The 16,920-nt window shown below is 36.5% G+C and overlaps 1 pseudogene; it reads left to right on the top strand.

The window, feature by feature from the left end:
* Nucleotides 1–4,034: 4,034 nt before the first annotated feature.
* Nucleotides 4,035–16,134, top strand: LOC123252298 (annotated as a pseudogene).
* The last annotated feature ends 786 nt before the right edge of the window (nucleotides 16,135–16,920 follow it).

Raw genomic sequence — 16,920 nt, 5'->3', positions numbered from 1 at the left:
GTCCGCCTCCTCCCGCGTCTCCACCCACGCCTGTGCTCCGTGTCCGCACTCAGAGTCCGTGTGCATTCCTCAGCTTTTTGGGGTCCCAAATCTTGCTGCTCTCAGGAACAGGCCCTGGAGCTGCCAATGACTCAATGGGTGCCCCAAACTTGCTCTATTTCTTTTGACCTGGCTTCGGAGCTGCAGGTGGTGTGTGTGTGGGGGGGGAGAGGGGAGGGTTGCTCAGCCCCACAATTTAGTGAGAGCTGTTTCACCCCTTTATAGCATGGAAATGCCCAGATTCCACATACCGTCCATGCTGCACCCTGTTGTGGGGTCCCTCTGTTCGACTGGGTTTGTTTTTATGTCCCCTTGTGAAGTTCTGTATGTTTCGGTTAGGAGAGGTTAAGTGCTGCATTTTACTCTGCTGCCATCTTAACCCGGAACCTGAATAGAGTTTTAAAATAAGACATATAACAAAGTTTCCGTGATGCTTAGCTTCTATAGATAGCCTTCTCCATCCATATTGAAATAATAATGGGTTAGCTTGGCAGGATGTAATTCACCTCTTGGTATTGGGGCATTGATCAAGCCAAAGGGCTCCAAATCCATGTGGGTTGGACTTCGTATGTCTTTAGGAGAAAAAAATAGAAAGCTGTTTAAAGTGAGAAAAGGGTCAATCACTTCCTGTGGAAAGATATCTTGCTTTTTAGAGAAATCTATTCTTATTAAGGGTATGTAGTGTTATAGGGAAAGCAGGAAAAGAAGGAAGTACCAAGGCAGAGGCAGGAGAGAATTCCAGAGCTCAGTGACAGAGAATGAGCTGGGACTGATGCTCTCTGGAGGTACTGGACTTGCTCTCTAGAAGACCTTGTCTGTGTGGACTTATCCTTCAAGCCTTTCATCTGCTAGGAAGTGGATGAGTTTGATTTAAACTGCAGGTGGACTGTGTTAGTAAGACCCTTACTTCCCTTCCTTTTTGAATTTATATCTGCTACTGCTGCCATTCAACTGGATTCCTGCCAGACCCAGAGGAAAACGTTATGAGATATCCCTTGCTGATCCAGTGGACCTGTAAACCTTCTAGTTTTCCCTTACTCTGAGGGGAATTCTGGTTAGGATATAGTACAGACAGCCAGGAATCTGGAGGTACAGATGAGTGTAATGACATCTATTTGAATCCTATTGGACTTTGCTGGGAGGGATTAGTTGTAAGACCCAGTAAGATCATCCCACTCCCTTTCTCTACCTGTCTTAGTTTTATAATAAAACCCTGTTTTACAACATAGTGATAACTTGTCAATTTCTCCCTGGAATCCTTTCCAAACTTAAAGGACTTTTGATAACTAGCCCAAAGGACTATTTCATCTAGTGCCAAGAAAACCACCTAAACCTTTAACCTTATACCTACTAAATATTTACAGTTTTCATTTATTTCAGTAGTGAGGTAGGCTAGTAGAAATTTTTACCTATCACAGATGCTGAAGTTGGGTTTTCTGGTGTGTTGGAAAGATATTTATCTTTTAACTTTAGTTTCAAATTCATAATTCTTTAATTTTTCATTCTTTGGTTTACCATGTTAAGTCATACATTCTTCTGTGAAGTTGGTTCCATACAGTTATTAAAAAAACCTTTATACTTTGACCATAGGACTGATAATATAACTCTACTCATAATACCCTCCTAAATACAAAGGATGTCTCCTTTCTCTTATACTTTAGTGTTGTACTTTTCAAGGGACTTAGTCATTCATTTTTTTCTTTCTTTTGCTCTTTCTTATTTAGGGAAGTAAGTTCTTGGGGATGTTACAGTGTATAGAAAGTTTAGGATCACAAGTTGAAGGTGAATATACATCTATCTTCTAAGCTGAAGTGGCTGTCTCTTTAAGTGAAGACAGAACTTGGATCTAGGCATTCCTTAAATGGACCATATGTGCAGCAGCACCTGACAGTGAAACCTAATGGATGGGCTTGTTTTATTCCATGTTTTATTGTTTATCACTCAAAAAAATAAATTCGGCATCAGAAGTTTTTCTTTAACTCTTATTTGCCTTACTGTAAATTAACATCTCTAAAAACTGGACTTTCTAGAAACAATGTACAAGAAGGCTTAAGAATTCAAAATTAAAGGGCTTAGATTAAAATCTGAATTCTGCTTCTTTACTCCCAGAGTTGCCTTGGTCAAATTATTTAAACTCTTTTGAACTAGGATCACAAGAACATCAATGTAAATTTGGAAGGGAGCTTAGAAGCCATCTAATCCAATTTGTTTGACAAATAACAGAACTGAAACTAAGAGAGATTAGGTAGTAAGCACAAATAAGTAGAAAAAGTTGAGATTTCTTACAGATCTTTTAACTTTGAAATCATTGTGGTTTTTTTTCCTACTGAGCCATACATTATCATTTTCTAAACCTATAAAAAGCAATTTGAATATATGATCTATCATATTACCAACTTTCAGATTCTATGATTCTAGAATATGACCTTGGTTTAGGCAGTTTATCTACAGATTCAGACAACATTTCATGAAAAATTGTCACAAAATTATGTTTGAATTTTCATGAACGCATTTGGAGTTTTCTTGGCAAATGTACCAGAGGGTTTTGATATTTCCTTCTTGTAAGAATGCAGTTTGCAGGTCCAGAGCCCTGGCTAGAAACTGAAGCCTCAGGCAGGAGATTGGAAGTGAGTAGATGGAACTCCAACTCCCCACACCCCCTTTGGCAGTTTAGGACTCTGGGAGTTGATCTAACTGAAATGATTGTAGACCAGTAATGGCTGCTTATCTGACAAGCTTTCCAGGGCTGAACTTGATATTAAAAGAGAATAAATCTGGGTGCAGTTGGGTAGCTCAGTGGATTGAGAGCCAGGCCTAGAGACAGGAGGTCCTAGGTTCAAATCTGGCCTCAGACACTTCCCAGCTGTGTGACCCTGGGCAAGTCACTTGACCCCCATTGCCTACCCTTACCACTCTTCCACCAAGGAACTAATACACAGAAGTTAAGAGTTTAACAATATAAAAAAGAGAGAGAGAGAATAAATCCACAGGAAAATGATGATTTTAGTTGTTTGAGGTTTGTCCCATAAACAAGGATGAGTAATTGGCTCAGGATGTCTTCAAAACTGAATCCTTTCTCTCAGGATATTGACTGTCCCAGAGGCTGGCAAAATAGAGGATGGCTTTGGTAATGTTTATATTAGGCCAATATAGTTTATCTTAGGAGATCTCACACCAACTGCCTTAGTTAAAATAAGGAATTAATGGTCTTGAAGGGAAAGGGTTGATAGTAATAATAGGAAAGAGAGTAGGGCCAACTCTGTCAAAAGCTCTTTGTTGCTGACAAGATGTCTTCTCCCCTAAGGGGCAGAAGCCCCACACCAGGATCTTGTTTCCCTCACTTTCTCACAAGCTAATCTAATTCCCTACATAAACTAATTACTAAAGCAAAATGGTTAAGAATGATCTTGATTGAAGATCTGATGATATTGAAGTTCAGGTTGAAATTGCTGCTAGTTGATTTCAGCAGTAATAAAATCAGGATTGTTGTGAGTCTTATATATAATCAGTATGGGTAAAAGCTGAATTCCACCATGCTCTGCTGGTCAGAGTTCTGCTAAGCTTCAGAAAGCAGTAGTGATAATAATTATCCCACTTCCCTCATCCACCTAGCACCCCATCCCAGGAAAAAGTGAAAGTCACTCAGCTTGGGGTGTTGCTTATATACCCACATTCTTAACTGCTCTTAACTGTCTGACTCTTGGTGTTCTATGGGGTAATTCACTCCACTTAAGATTCTTCCAGCTACATTCTCCAACTGATTTTACAAATGAGGAAACTGAGCTGGTCATTACCTCAGGCCAGATTTGAATTCAGGGAGATAATCTTCCTGACTCCAGGCCAAGTACTCTCTCCACCTAGCTGTCTTAAATCATGTCTAGCTAATTTTAATTTCAATCCTGCATAACCATGTTGAAATTTCATCTATATCCAACTCATTCTGAAGGTATGCCAATTCAATTCAACTAGACTTGGCTGAATTTTCCCTCTGCATAATGGATGATCAAAAGGTTTGGTAAGTGAATAAATAGTTTCTGTAAAACTGCATGGATGGGTATGGGAAATGTTTGATGTTATGGAAACATGTTAAGCAATTTTAAAGTCACTTATAGGTATCTATTTGCATGTAAAATGAATGCTGAATTTTATAGCATACTTGCTTTGCAATTATAAGTTTGAGTTCCATTCTACCACTTGTTAGATCTTCTGCCCCTTACTTACTCACTCTGATTCTGTTTTCTCAATCAACTTTCAACTCCTTTTAATCAGCTAAAGGCAATATTTCAATGAGATGAGATAAAGTTGGATGGTTAGATGAATATGGGGATGGATATATAAATATAGACAAGAAACATAGGTCAGACCATAATGTTTTCATTTGAAGTCCTAAATGATGCAAAAACATTTCTGGGCAGAGTATAGGCCTATGGAAAGAATAAACATATAAGTTTCCTATGGTGATTGTTCACTAAAATGAAAAGTTGATTAGATACAAGTTTGGTGTGGGACAGCCAAATGGACAAATACTGTCCTCAATCATAAAATTACCCCATATTGTCTGAAAGAGCACAGATGTCCTAAAAATGTGCCTAATTTTAGTTCAGAAAGTAGGTCTCTCATCATCAGGGTTTGTCTAAATATAAGATTCAAGTTCTGTTGCTTTCAGTTCTTGGCACAACTTTAGGCATTGCTCCAGATTTAATATTGGAAACAACACTTTATTGAGTGAATACTGCTCTCTTGAAATATTTTGTTTCAAAACCCATTATTTACCACTGATTTGAATCCAGGTGCATTTATCATGTTAGCACTGTGAGGTAATTAAATGGTTGAAATTTCTCTGCTTATGAATAGAATCTACTCATTTTTAGCATTCCACTTAATTTAGTTTCATCTTCAGACTTCTAAATATTGCTTCAGTATCATCATCGTGTGCACCAGTAAAACTATTATTATAATTTTAGTGCCTTGCATTGTATTGTATCATTCAAAATTTTATTATTGATTAGAAAATATATATGTTCATGTAATAATATGGTTATAAACTAACTAAAAGATCATCTAAATCAGTGGTTTCCAAACTTTTTTGGCCTACTGCCCCCTTTCCAGAAAAAAATATTACTTAGCCCCCTGGAAATTAATTTTTTACAATTGTAATAGCAATTAATAGGAAAAATAAATGCACCTATGACCATCACAGCTCCCCTGGATTGCTGCAGCACCCACCTGGGGGCGGTAGCACCCAGTTTGGGAATCACTGATCTAAATTATCCCTCTAACTTTAAAATGGTTGACCATATTAATCTGACAAAATGATGAAATTTCCTACCAACTTAACATCTTGGAAAATTTTCAATTCTTTTCTTGATTCTGGTTATAGTTTTCTAGTTTTCATTTATATTACGTCTATCCCTGAAATTAATTTTACAATACACTCAAGCACAAATTTCAAATATTTTCTCTACGGGAGATAGGGAAAAATTGGTTTTTAGAGTGAGTTTCTCAAACCTGTCTCTCAGTCCCTAATATACATTAGAAGTGTAAGGATTTTCTCTGATGTTTCCTTTTCTATAACTAGAAGAATATTATTATCTAAGGGTCTAATGAAGGCCAAATATGATAAGAGACTAGCTATTCAATTCCAAGATGCTCTAGTCCTTTGAATCATTTCATTATCATTCATCATTTTTAATTAATTTAATGTTGCTTTGTGTGAGGATAGCTTTTCCTCTTGAATCGAATTACTTTTCTTCTATCTTACATTTCATTCTCATCTTCATTGTCTTATGCTATGTCTCTTCCCAAGTATAATCAAAGTCTATCTATGTATATGTCATATTTTTCTTAAAAAATTTAAGTTATTTGTAGGAAGGATCTATTTTTTAAACTCACTAGTATTTATTATACCACTGCTCACATCAAGTTGGGACTTAACAGATAATCATTTTGTTTTTTGGGTCCTTTTTCCCAATTATTACTTTGGTCAGGTGAAATTTCATGTTTACTAGATATTTAATGTCTATTCTACAAAATGCAAAAGTTCAAATAGGGTTATACTTAAAAACATGAACAGTAGTTAGGAGGTGGGTGTTTGCATAAGAGTAATTCCTAAGCCGAGATGGAAGCTTAGTAGCAGAAAAAGCTGAAACTGCTCTGCCAGTCCTTCTAACCCAATTTTTAAAAGGTGCCTCAAAATGACAAGTTGAAAACCTATGGAAAATTAGATAGAGGGCTCTCCTACTGAAGACAAATTGGAAGGGAGGCAGGGAGAAATGATTTTCATGGGATAAGGGGGAACTGGAAGCAAAACAGCATGCAGAGGAGTGCTGGTTGACCTCTCCTCCATCTACTGTTCTAGGTTCCATGGCAAGGCATAGACCAATTGAGGAACATGGGACCCTGCCTACACCAGTAACAACAGAGCACCTCAGACCCCAGATTGACCCCTTGAAGTCTCAGGCCTTAGCACAAACCAAAGGTAAGGCCCAGAAGTTCAAAGTGCTTGGTTCTTTCATGCCTTTGCTGTGTCAAAGATCCAGGGCAAAACAGCTCACAGTGTTGTGTCCTATAAGCCATCAGCAGAGGAGGCAGAATCATCAGCTTTCAGAATTCCAAGTCTGGGGGGTGGGGGGAAAGGCTAGGAAAATGATCAAATAGCAAAAGAAACACTTAAACCTAGAAAGTTTCTATGGATACAAAGAGTGAAACACAGACTCAACAGGGGATAGTGAGATCCAAACAACCACGTGCAAAACTTTAAAGAAAAATAAAAATTGGTTGCAGGCATTAGAAGAACTCAAAGAGGAATGCAAAAATAAAACAAGATAGTTCAAAGAAAAATGGGAAGAAAATGGGGAAAAGGAAATTATAAAAATGTGAAAGGAAAATAACAGTTTTAAAAGCAAAATCAATCAACTGGAAAAAAGGTACAAAAATAAAATGAAGATAATATTTTTCTAAATTCCAATGAAGAAAAGAGTTCCATGAAAAGTAGAATGGACAAAATGGAAGAGAAGGATCAAAAAGTCATGGATGAAATTTATTTTTCATAAATTAAAATTGGGCAAATAAAAGCTAACAAATTCACAAGACAGCAAGAAACAATAAAACAAAAACAAAATAATGAAAACTAGAAGAAAATATGAAATATCTCGTTGAAAAAACAACTGACATGGAAAATAGATCCAGTCGAGATAATTTATGAATTATTGGACTACCTGAAAGTCAGATAAAAAACAAAACAAAACAAAACTTAGACATCATATTACAAGATTACAAGGAATAATCAAAGAAAACTATTTTGATACTCTTGAACAAGAGGGTAAAATAGGAATTCAAAGAATTCAGAGATCACCTTCTGTAATAAATATTGAAGTGATAACTCTCCGGGATGTTATAGCCAAGTTCAGGAGCTCCCAGTTCAAAGATAAAATACTACAAACAGTCATTAAAAAACAATTCATATATCATGAAGCCTCAATCAGGATTACACAGAATCTGGCAGCTTTCACAATGAAGGCCCAGAAGGCTTGAAATTTGATGTTCTGGAAGTCAAGGGAACTGAGTTTACAACCAAGAATCACCTCCCCATCAATATTGATTATATTCTTTCAGGGGAAAGTATGATCATTTACATGTTTTGCATGATAATACGTATATAATCCAGATTGAGTTGCTTGTCAGGTCTGGGAGAGAAGGGAAGAAGAGAGGGAAATAATATGGATCATATAACTTCAAAAAATTATGTGGAAATTTGTTATTAAAATAAAATAATATATTTTAAAAAGAGAGATGAAGAAAAATTTGAAAAAGAATAACCACAAACTTTTCACATATTTAATGAGATCAGATTCCATGCAAGAAACTTTACTAAGCTGTCTTCATATAGTCGTGTACTCAGGTAAATATTAGCACTAAAACATGGACAATTCTCCTTAGACATTCATTGCATACAGAAACCCATTACTACATAAACTGGAGAAAAGAAATTAAAACAGAAAGGGAAAAAATGTACAAAATGTACTCTGTAACAGAATGAGTCATATAGACACTAGTTCTCTTTCATTATTAGAGATTGTTCTCTAATTCTCTCTGAGTAAAATTTCTTTTACCCTTTTTTTCTATGGACACTCAAAAACCTAGAAGGACTTTGATTTTCTATTTATTATAGATTTCTATAAAAGCATTCTTTGCTTAGTTTTTTCCCTAGGTCCATATAGTTAATTCTAGCATCCACAAATATTAATGATTTCAAGGTAAATATGTCTACTATGCTATTAGTTCCTCAATTTGCATTGTAAGAGACTGCCTTTCTGAATGATATGTCAGTGTAGTACAAACACTGATAGATCATACCGAATCATTTACTCAAATATCAGGTTATCAAGGATTTATTAAGTGATTACTTTGTGACAGACACTGAAAATGATTGGGAATAAAAAGAAAGGCAAAGGTCCCTATTTTCAAGGAGTTACTGTTCTAATGTGGGAGAAAATGTAGTGTTTACTGATGAATATATGACAACAAATCTTGTAGAAAAGCATATTCAATGCATTTTTTTTGTTTTTTTTAAATGTTTTATTGTCATGCAAAACACACTTCCATATCAGTCATCACTATAAGAGCACACTCATACATAACTAAACCCCAATATAAGACCAAAGAAACACTGATGTGAAAGAAGATTCCAACAGTTCTTTCTCTGGAGGTGGATAGCATTCCCTGTCATAAGTCCTTCAGGATTGTCCCAGATCATTGCATTGCTGAGAGGAGCCAAGTTATCACAGATGATCATTGTCCAATATTGCTTTCATCGTGTTCAATGTCCTCCCAGTTTTTCTTGTTTTGCTCTGCATCAGTTCCTGCAGACCTTTCCAGCTTTTCCTGAAATCATCTTGCTTACCATTTTTTTAGCACAATAGTATTCCACACAACATAGTACAATTATTCAGTCATTTTCCAATTGATGGGAATCCTCTCAATTTCCAACTCTTTGCCAACATAAAAATAGCTGATATAAATATTTTTGTACTAGTAGGTCCTTTCCCCTTTTTTATTATCTCTTTGGGATATATACCCACTAGTGGTATTACCAGGTCAAAGGGTATGCACAGTTTTATAGCCCTTTGAATGTTACCATACTTTAAAAAATGAAATGTGTGATGAATGCAGAGAAGTATGTGAAGATCTGCCTCACATGATGCAGTAAAGTAAGCAGAACTAAGAAAGCAGCATATACAGTGACTGAAATAAGGTAAATTAAAAGAACAAGCACATACCAAAAATAAAGAGTCAAGGAAACAGAATTCAAATGGGACTCAACACCCCCAACCTCTGTGGATGTGGGAGGTCCACAGGTGTTCACATAATTTCAGACTTTTTCAACATATCAATCAGTTATTTTGTCTTTCTTTTCTTCTCTAAAAACAAAACAAAACTGTTTCTCATACAATATGACTTAAGGGAAGGGATCCATAGAATACTATAGTAATGTGAGAAATAGAAAATATCAATAAAAACTTATTAAAAAAAAGAAAACTTCCCATTTATACCCTTTTACAAAAGGGGTGGCTTCTCAAAAATAGTCCATTCCTGAGGAAAAGCAAGTCATCCATTTATAATTTCTGAAAGTCATCTTTCAAGAAGTGAAGCTTATATTCTCCATAGAAGGCTACAAAGAGAAGCCTTTGATGAATGAAGGCTCACCACCCAAATGCTTTTTAAACTGATCAGGGAAGTCCTTTGATCACCTTTTCATGTTTCTCTTGATTTTTATGGTTGGATATCAAACTTTCCATTTAGTCCTGGTCTTTTCTGTGCAAATACTTGGAAATCTTCTATCTTGTTGAATGCCCATACTTTCCCCTGGAAGTATATAGTCAGTTTTGATGGGTAGTTGATCCGTGGTTGAAGCCCCAGTTCTCTTGCCTTTCTGAATATCATATTCCAAGCCTTGCAGTCTTTTAGCGTGGAGGCTGCCAGATCCTGTGTGATACCAATTGGTGCTCCTTGATATCTGAGTTGTCTCTTTCTGGCTTCTTGTAAAATTTTTTTCTTTTACTTGGAAGCTCTTGAATTTGGCTATTATATTCCTGGAGGTTGTCTTTTCTGGGTCTAGTGTGGAGGGTGATCTATGGATCCTTTCAATGTCTATATTGCCATCTTGTTTAGAACTTCAGGGCAATTTTGCTGAATAATTTCTTTTAGTGTGGAGTCCAAATTTCTATTAATTTCTGCTTTTTCAGAAAGACCAATGATTCTCAGATTGTCTCTTCTATACCGGTTTTCTTGGTCTGTCACTTTCTCATTGAGATATTTCATGTTTCCTTCTATTTTATCAGTCTTTTGACTTTGTTTCATTTGTTCTTGCTGTCTTAAGAGATCATTAGCTTCTAATTGCTCAATTCTAGCCTTTAGGGACTGGTTTTCCTTTTCAATCTGGTCATTTCTGGTGTTCAATTTGCTTATCAGTTCATTTGATTTCTGAGCCTCACTTTCCAATTGCAAAATTCTGCCTTTTAAACAATTATTTTCTTGCCAGATCTCTTCCATCTTTCTCATCACCTCTGATTTGAACTCTTCAGTAGCTTGTTACCAGTTTTCATTATTTTGGGAAGGTTTGGATATGATTACTTGTTTGTTCTGCTCTGCTGTTTGCTCTGTTGTATGGATTTTCTCTGTGTAAAAGTTGTCAAGTTGTCAGATTTCTTCTTGATGATCTTTCTCTTCTGGGGTTATCGATTTTGGCTTGCCATTTTTAGTACTGCTCCTTCTCAGCTGTATCCTCACACTCAGCGTCTGTCTGTGCTCTCTAGGCTCCCAAGGTCTCAGGTGTTGTTGTTCTCGGGGTTAAGCCTCCTGGTGGTCCCCCTGGCCTGCCCCTCTGCCAGAGGCTCCTTCAACAGTCTCAGGGCGCTGCTTCCACAGCTGTGATCCTGTCTGCACAGGGTCCCCACTAGTGGTCCAAACCTGCACTCAAGATCCTTGTCTGTGCCTAAGTCAATGCCTTCATCCATGCCTGAGCTCAAGGTCTGTGTTCAAAGTCCGTGTGCATTCTTTAGCCTCTTGGGGCCCTGGAGCTGCCAATGACTTACTGGGTGCCCCAAACCTGCTTTAACTCTTGTGTACTGGCCTTGGCACTGTAGGTGGTATGGGGGGTGGGGGAAGGACTTGCTCAGCTCACATTTTAGTGAGAGCTATTTCACCCCTTTATAGCATGGAAATGCCCCAATTCCATGTACTTTCAATGCTGCACCCTGTTGTGGGGTCCCTTCATTTGTCTGGATTTGTTTTCATGTCCCCTTGAGGCGTCCTATATGATTAAGTTAAGAGAGATTAAGCAGCTGCATTTTACCCTGTTGCCATCTTCACCCAGAACCTCCTACCACTCCCCATATTCAACACATTTTAAAGTTTGTTTTGCATTATTATTTTCACCAGCACTTTTTTAACTTAATAAATCAACAAAAAATAATAACCCGTGCACTGATTTTTAGAGTGGTAAATGTTTTCAATGAAAATTTAACATTCTAGAGCTAATTCGAACTGATTTCTGAATATACCTGGAGATAAGATGCTAATAAGTAGATACACACACATACACACACACATATTATATACATATAAATGGTAAGTAATCTCAGAGAGAAGGAAATAATAAGTAGGTTCTGGTTAATTATCCCCTTAAACATAGGACTTAAGTTGAATCTTGATGAAATTTAGAATGGTGGCAAATTGATTGTGAAGAGAAAATATATATAATTATTTGATCCAGGAGTAATAAGAGGTCAATGGAGTTCATTTAGTAGGGTGAGAGGCATTGTCAGACATGAATTTTAGGAAAATCACTTTAATAGCTGAATGGTTTTGATAGACCCAAGGAATGGAGACTAATTAGAAATTTCTTTCCTCATATAACACATAGGTAATACAATATGGCAGATTTTGCAAAGGTAGAAATGACAATATTTGACAACAAATTATTCACAAGAATCAGTCTGTGTATAGTCAGAGAAACTCATTTGGGAAAAAATTTTAAAAAACTATTATTTTTCTTGGCCAAAAAATATCATGAAAGCATTTATCATGGCCTAGACATATTCTATATTAGTAGAGCCACGGAATTTTTATAAATGAAATCATGAATCTTTGAAATATTCAGGTAAACAGAAAATGTGGATTGATATATACGAAGGCACAAATCCTGGAGATGAATATGTATGTTTTTGGATTTCTCTATGTCACATATTTTTCCCCAAATCTATATATTCTCTTACAGGTTAGTTAAAGTAGATTTTATTTCTTTACTATGAGAAAGAATAAGTCATCTGTCTATGTTTGTCTCACATATTTTTTACTCTTTGACAAAATGCACTATTATTATAGCTTTGTCATCCTTACTCATAACCATTTCCCTGATTCTCCAAGTCAAATATATGGTATCCAATCCAACCACTGACATGTTTTCTCTGACTACTGTTGCACTATCTTGTATTTTCTCTTCATATGTGTTTCCTGTGCTATTGTTATTTTTTTCATAACTTTATTTTCCTAATTTTAAAATCATTACTACCACCACTAAAAAAGCAAACATTAAACTAAACAAATGCATAAAATTATTATGTGCAAGAACACAAACTCTACATTGTTTATAATTTAAAATATACAAATTATATGCTAATATAAATGTCCTCTGTTTTTGAGTTCCCTTTGGATTTGCTTTACTTGGATTTCTTTTACCCCTTGATATTGTGGCTATTTTAAAAATATAATCATGGTATGTTTTATTTTTATTCTCTTTTCTTCTATTTTCATCTCTTCATATATTTCCTTTGTTTTCTTTATATTATAATATTCTTCATTTCAATAATATAACATAATCTATTACATTCAAATGTCACTATATTCAATCATTTCTCCCATTCATTGCATTTCTGTTATTTCCAGTTATTTTTCATATTTTCATAATTTCAAGCTTCCATAGATAGTTTCATATAAACACTGTTTATCTTCTCAATAATACAGTTAGGGCCTTACCTAATAATGAGAATTATATGTCAATGAATATAAAGATATATATATATAATTCCATCTTCCTTTCTAAAAAACTCATAGATGCTCTATTAATATATTAGACCCATTTTTCAATGTTCCTATTAGTATTTAATTTGATCACTTTAGCCTGTCCAGTTCGCATTTAGCATAAATTACCAGGACCATATTTTCTGGATTGGTCTTTAGTCACTAGACTCAATCTGTTGCCAGGACCATCCTCTTTCTAAAACAAGTCTTTTCAGGTTGGTCATATCCAATGGAACTTTTGTTCCAGTGTCACAATTCCTCAGGGATGCAGGATTACAACCACAGTATCCCAAGTATGAAGGTAAGACGGTTGCAGACTATTTATGCTCTTTAAATCATTGTTGTCTCACCAGAAACTTTACTTAGATCATGTGTATGCTCAGTCTTAGATCTATTACTAACCTGGTACATGTGCATGCATGGGTTCTCCAGATATCTATCTTATTTATCTAAGGTTCTATTCATCTTATCTTTTTTATTACTGATTTTTTGGTTATATTTATCTAATTCGGAGAGGGGAAAATTAAAGTCCACTGCCATTATTAGTTTGTTCTCTATTACCATCTGTATCTCATTTAGAAGATTTTCCTTTAAAAATCTGGGTGCTAGGGGCAGCTGGGTAGCTCAGTGGATTGAGAGCCAGGCCTAGAGACAGGAGGTCCCAGATTCAAATTTGGCCTCAGACACTTCCCAGCTGTGTGACCCTGGGGAAGTCACCTGACCCCCATTGCCCACCCTTACCAATCTTCCACCTATGAGCCAATACAAAGAAGTTAAGGGTTTAAAAAATAAATAAATAAAAATAAAAATCTGGGTGCTATAACATTTGGTGCATGCAGGAACAATATTATTGGTAATAGTTCATTATAAATAGTAATCTCACCTCCAATAGCTACCTTATTAATCCCTTCCAAATGTATCCATTTTAGTCCCAATTCTGTCAGAGTTCCTGACTGATACCTGACTGAATCATTTAAGGCATAGCATATTTTGCTCTAGCCCCTCACAATCTCTCTATATTTGTCTCTCATTTTCAGTGTTTCTTCTAAACACCACATTGTCAGGTCCTAGTTTATAATCCTTTCTGCTATCCATTTTCTTATAATTCTTTCTGCTATCCATTCCTCTTTTTTGTTTCTTCCCCTCCTCCTTTCTTTCTGCAGTATCCCTCCTCAGACACAAAACCTGATAGGTGGATATGGGAAACCATCAGCCAGGTAATTTTAAAAAATATTGTAAAAAGAACCAAACAATTGAAACAACTCCAGCATTTTTGAAAATTTGCAGAAAGAGCAAGTGGAGGCTGTAGAAGTGATATGTATATATATATGAAAACAGTGATGCAACAAAGAAGCAAAGCAGGTGTGATACCTATGCTGCTGAATTGGACCTTGAAGTGAAAGAATATTTCCAAAGGTGATGTGCACCAAAAAAAAAAAAAAGAAAAAAAGATTATTCAGGATGTGACCCTGCATGATTCAGATAGTAACAATGCTAGGCCCCAGAGTTGGGAGATATTTTCTCCATCATAGGTCAATTAATGAAGCCAAGGAAGAGCAAGGTCATAGATCTTTTCTGAGGTGATTAAAAAGGTGTTAAGCAAGTTCGTTGACTAAGGCCTAGTTGAGTTGGTTCCTGGCATGCTTTTTGTTGATGAAGTGCACATGTTGAATATCTAATACTTCATCTACCTATACTACACCCTGGAGACCTCTATTGCCCCAATCTTTGCTTCCAACCAGAACAATTGTGTCATCAGGGGCTCTGATGTGATCTCATCACATGGAATTTCCCTTGACCTTCTAGTCTAAGGGATGCTCATCCACACGTGCCGTGTATCCCACAGGAAATGAAACAGATAATAAAAATCAGAGCTCCATAAGAGGGATGAACATCAGTGAACAAACATTGAACCACCTGGTGTAATAAGAGGTTGTTTTAGGGGGAAGGAGAAAGTAGCTGGAACAAGGTAAAGTCTGAATAGAAGTCCCTTCCTCCCTAATTGAAGCCCCCTATTACTGTGAGATTAGATGGGGTCCCCTTGGAAATCAGGGGACCCTGAAAGTATGTGCCACCATTGAGGGGCTCAAGGAATGAAACTCCCTCAAAGAGGAGCGAGTGATACCTCAATTCAGTGTTGGAGCAAGTTGGGGTACACAGAAGTCTCCCCCTTCCTCAAAGCAGGTGGTCAGGCTAAAGGAGATCAGCTTGACCAGATTGTTGCACCACCACCCAATCTAGTCTTCCTCAATGGAACTAACTCAGATCTAATCTACTAAAGTTTATTCTGGATTAAAAAGGGTAGAGGGAATGAGGTAGGGTATTGTTGGGAATCGGGGCTCAGGGATCCCTAAATCAGGTCCATCACTCTGGAGAGTCTCCCCAAGTCTCAATCCTGAAGGAGAGCCAAGGTCTCCCTCAATCCAGAGTTTCTCCTGCCCCACCCCACTAATGTAATTGTCTATAAGCTATATTGATTAATAATCTAGGTGGGACATGGTAGGGCAAAGGCTGAAGGCAAGAGGATTCAGGGCGCTGCTCCCTGAAGGAGTCCAGTAACCCCCAAATTCCATTAGGCACTGCTAATGGACTAGGAGAATACCTGGAAGCCAAGAAGTCACTGGAGCAGGTCTCCCTTTTCAGGTCTAGAAACTAAAGGTCACTTCAGAGGATCACTGAGCTTGGATCCACATCCTTTACCTCCAGCTCAACCGCAGGAAAGAACCCCGCTTCAGTTATTCTCTCCCAGAAGTCTGTGCTATTCCAACAGTCACTTGGACTTTCCTTCACCCCAACATTCCATGGTTCAGTTCAAGATGTCAGGGCCCTGCCTCTTTCTTACACTGGGCAAAATTGGTACCAAGACAACATTAAGATACTCAGTGCAGGTATTGATCCCAGTAACCTTTAGGAAGGATAGTATTGAGGAGCATGTTGAAGAAATTATGAATTCTTCTATGATGCCAAATCTTCAGGCAAAATCCAACTCATCAACAGGATAAATATATGAGGTAAAACATTGGTGGCATTTAACCCTTTTGAGATAAAATGGAAAGACATAAAAAAATGTGCCCTGGCCAGCTAACACAGCAAAAATATGAGGATGGATATTTCTGGAGCAGAGAAACCTTTGCACTTAATGTCTTTGTTCTAAGTTATGATCAATTAGTTTTGTGTGAAATAATTAAAGTATTTTAAGTTAAGTGAATTGATTTGATATCAATTATGTTATTAAATTTAATTAATTTAACTATCTAAATTAAATTTAAATTAATAATTAAAAGTAATTATAAAATTAAATTAAAATAATTAATATAAAAATAAATTAATTTAAATGAAATGAAATAAACAATTAAAAATAAAATAATATAAAAAACACAGAGTTGCTGTATTTACAACTTCACCTAAAATATCATCTAATAATTCTTTTTAGTTAAAGGCAAACTCTTCTATTCACCTCCCTTCCCCCAAATCCTCCTCCCTTATCCACTTCCCTTGCCCCCTACTTCCAAATTAGCCTACTTTTCCAAAGGTCACTCCCTTATCCCTTGCTCTTTACCTTTTATTTCTTATTCTATCTACATTTCCCAAAATCTCTTCCTTCTTCCCCAGCTGTGTCTTCCTCCTTCCTGATATCCTTATCTCATTAATTTACCCCTCCACTCTTGATATGTACTCCCCTCTAGCTATCCCTAACTTTCCTCCTTTTTCTTATTCCCTTGTCCTCCATTCTCTTCCCAGTCCTTCCCTTATCACAACCTCCTTCTTTCATTTCTAAGTACATTAAAAAATGCCCCTCTA

The sequence above is a fragment of the Gracilinanus agilis genome, chromosome 1 (genome assembly GCF_016433145.1).
Source record: "Gracilinanus agilis isolate LMUSP501 chromosome 1, AgileGrace, whole genome shotgun sequence".
Lineage (NCBI taxonomy): Eukaryota > Metazoa > Chordata > Mammalia > Didelphimorphia > Didelphidae > Gracilinanus > Gracilinanus agilis.
The sequence above is the reverse complement of the archived record's forward strand: the minus strand, read 5'-3'. Positions and strand labels throughout refer to the sequence as shown.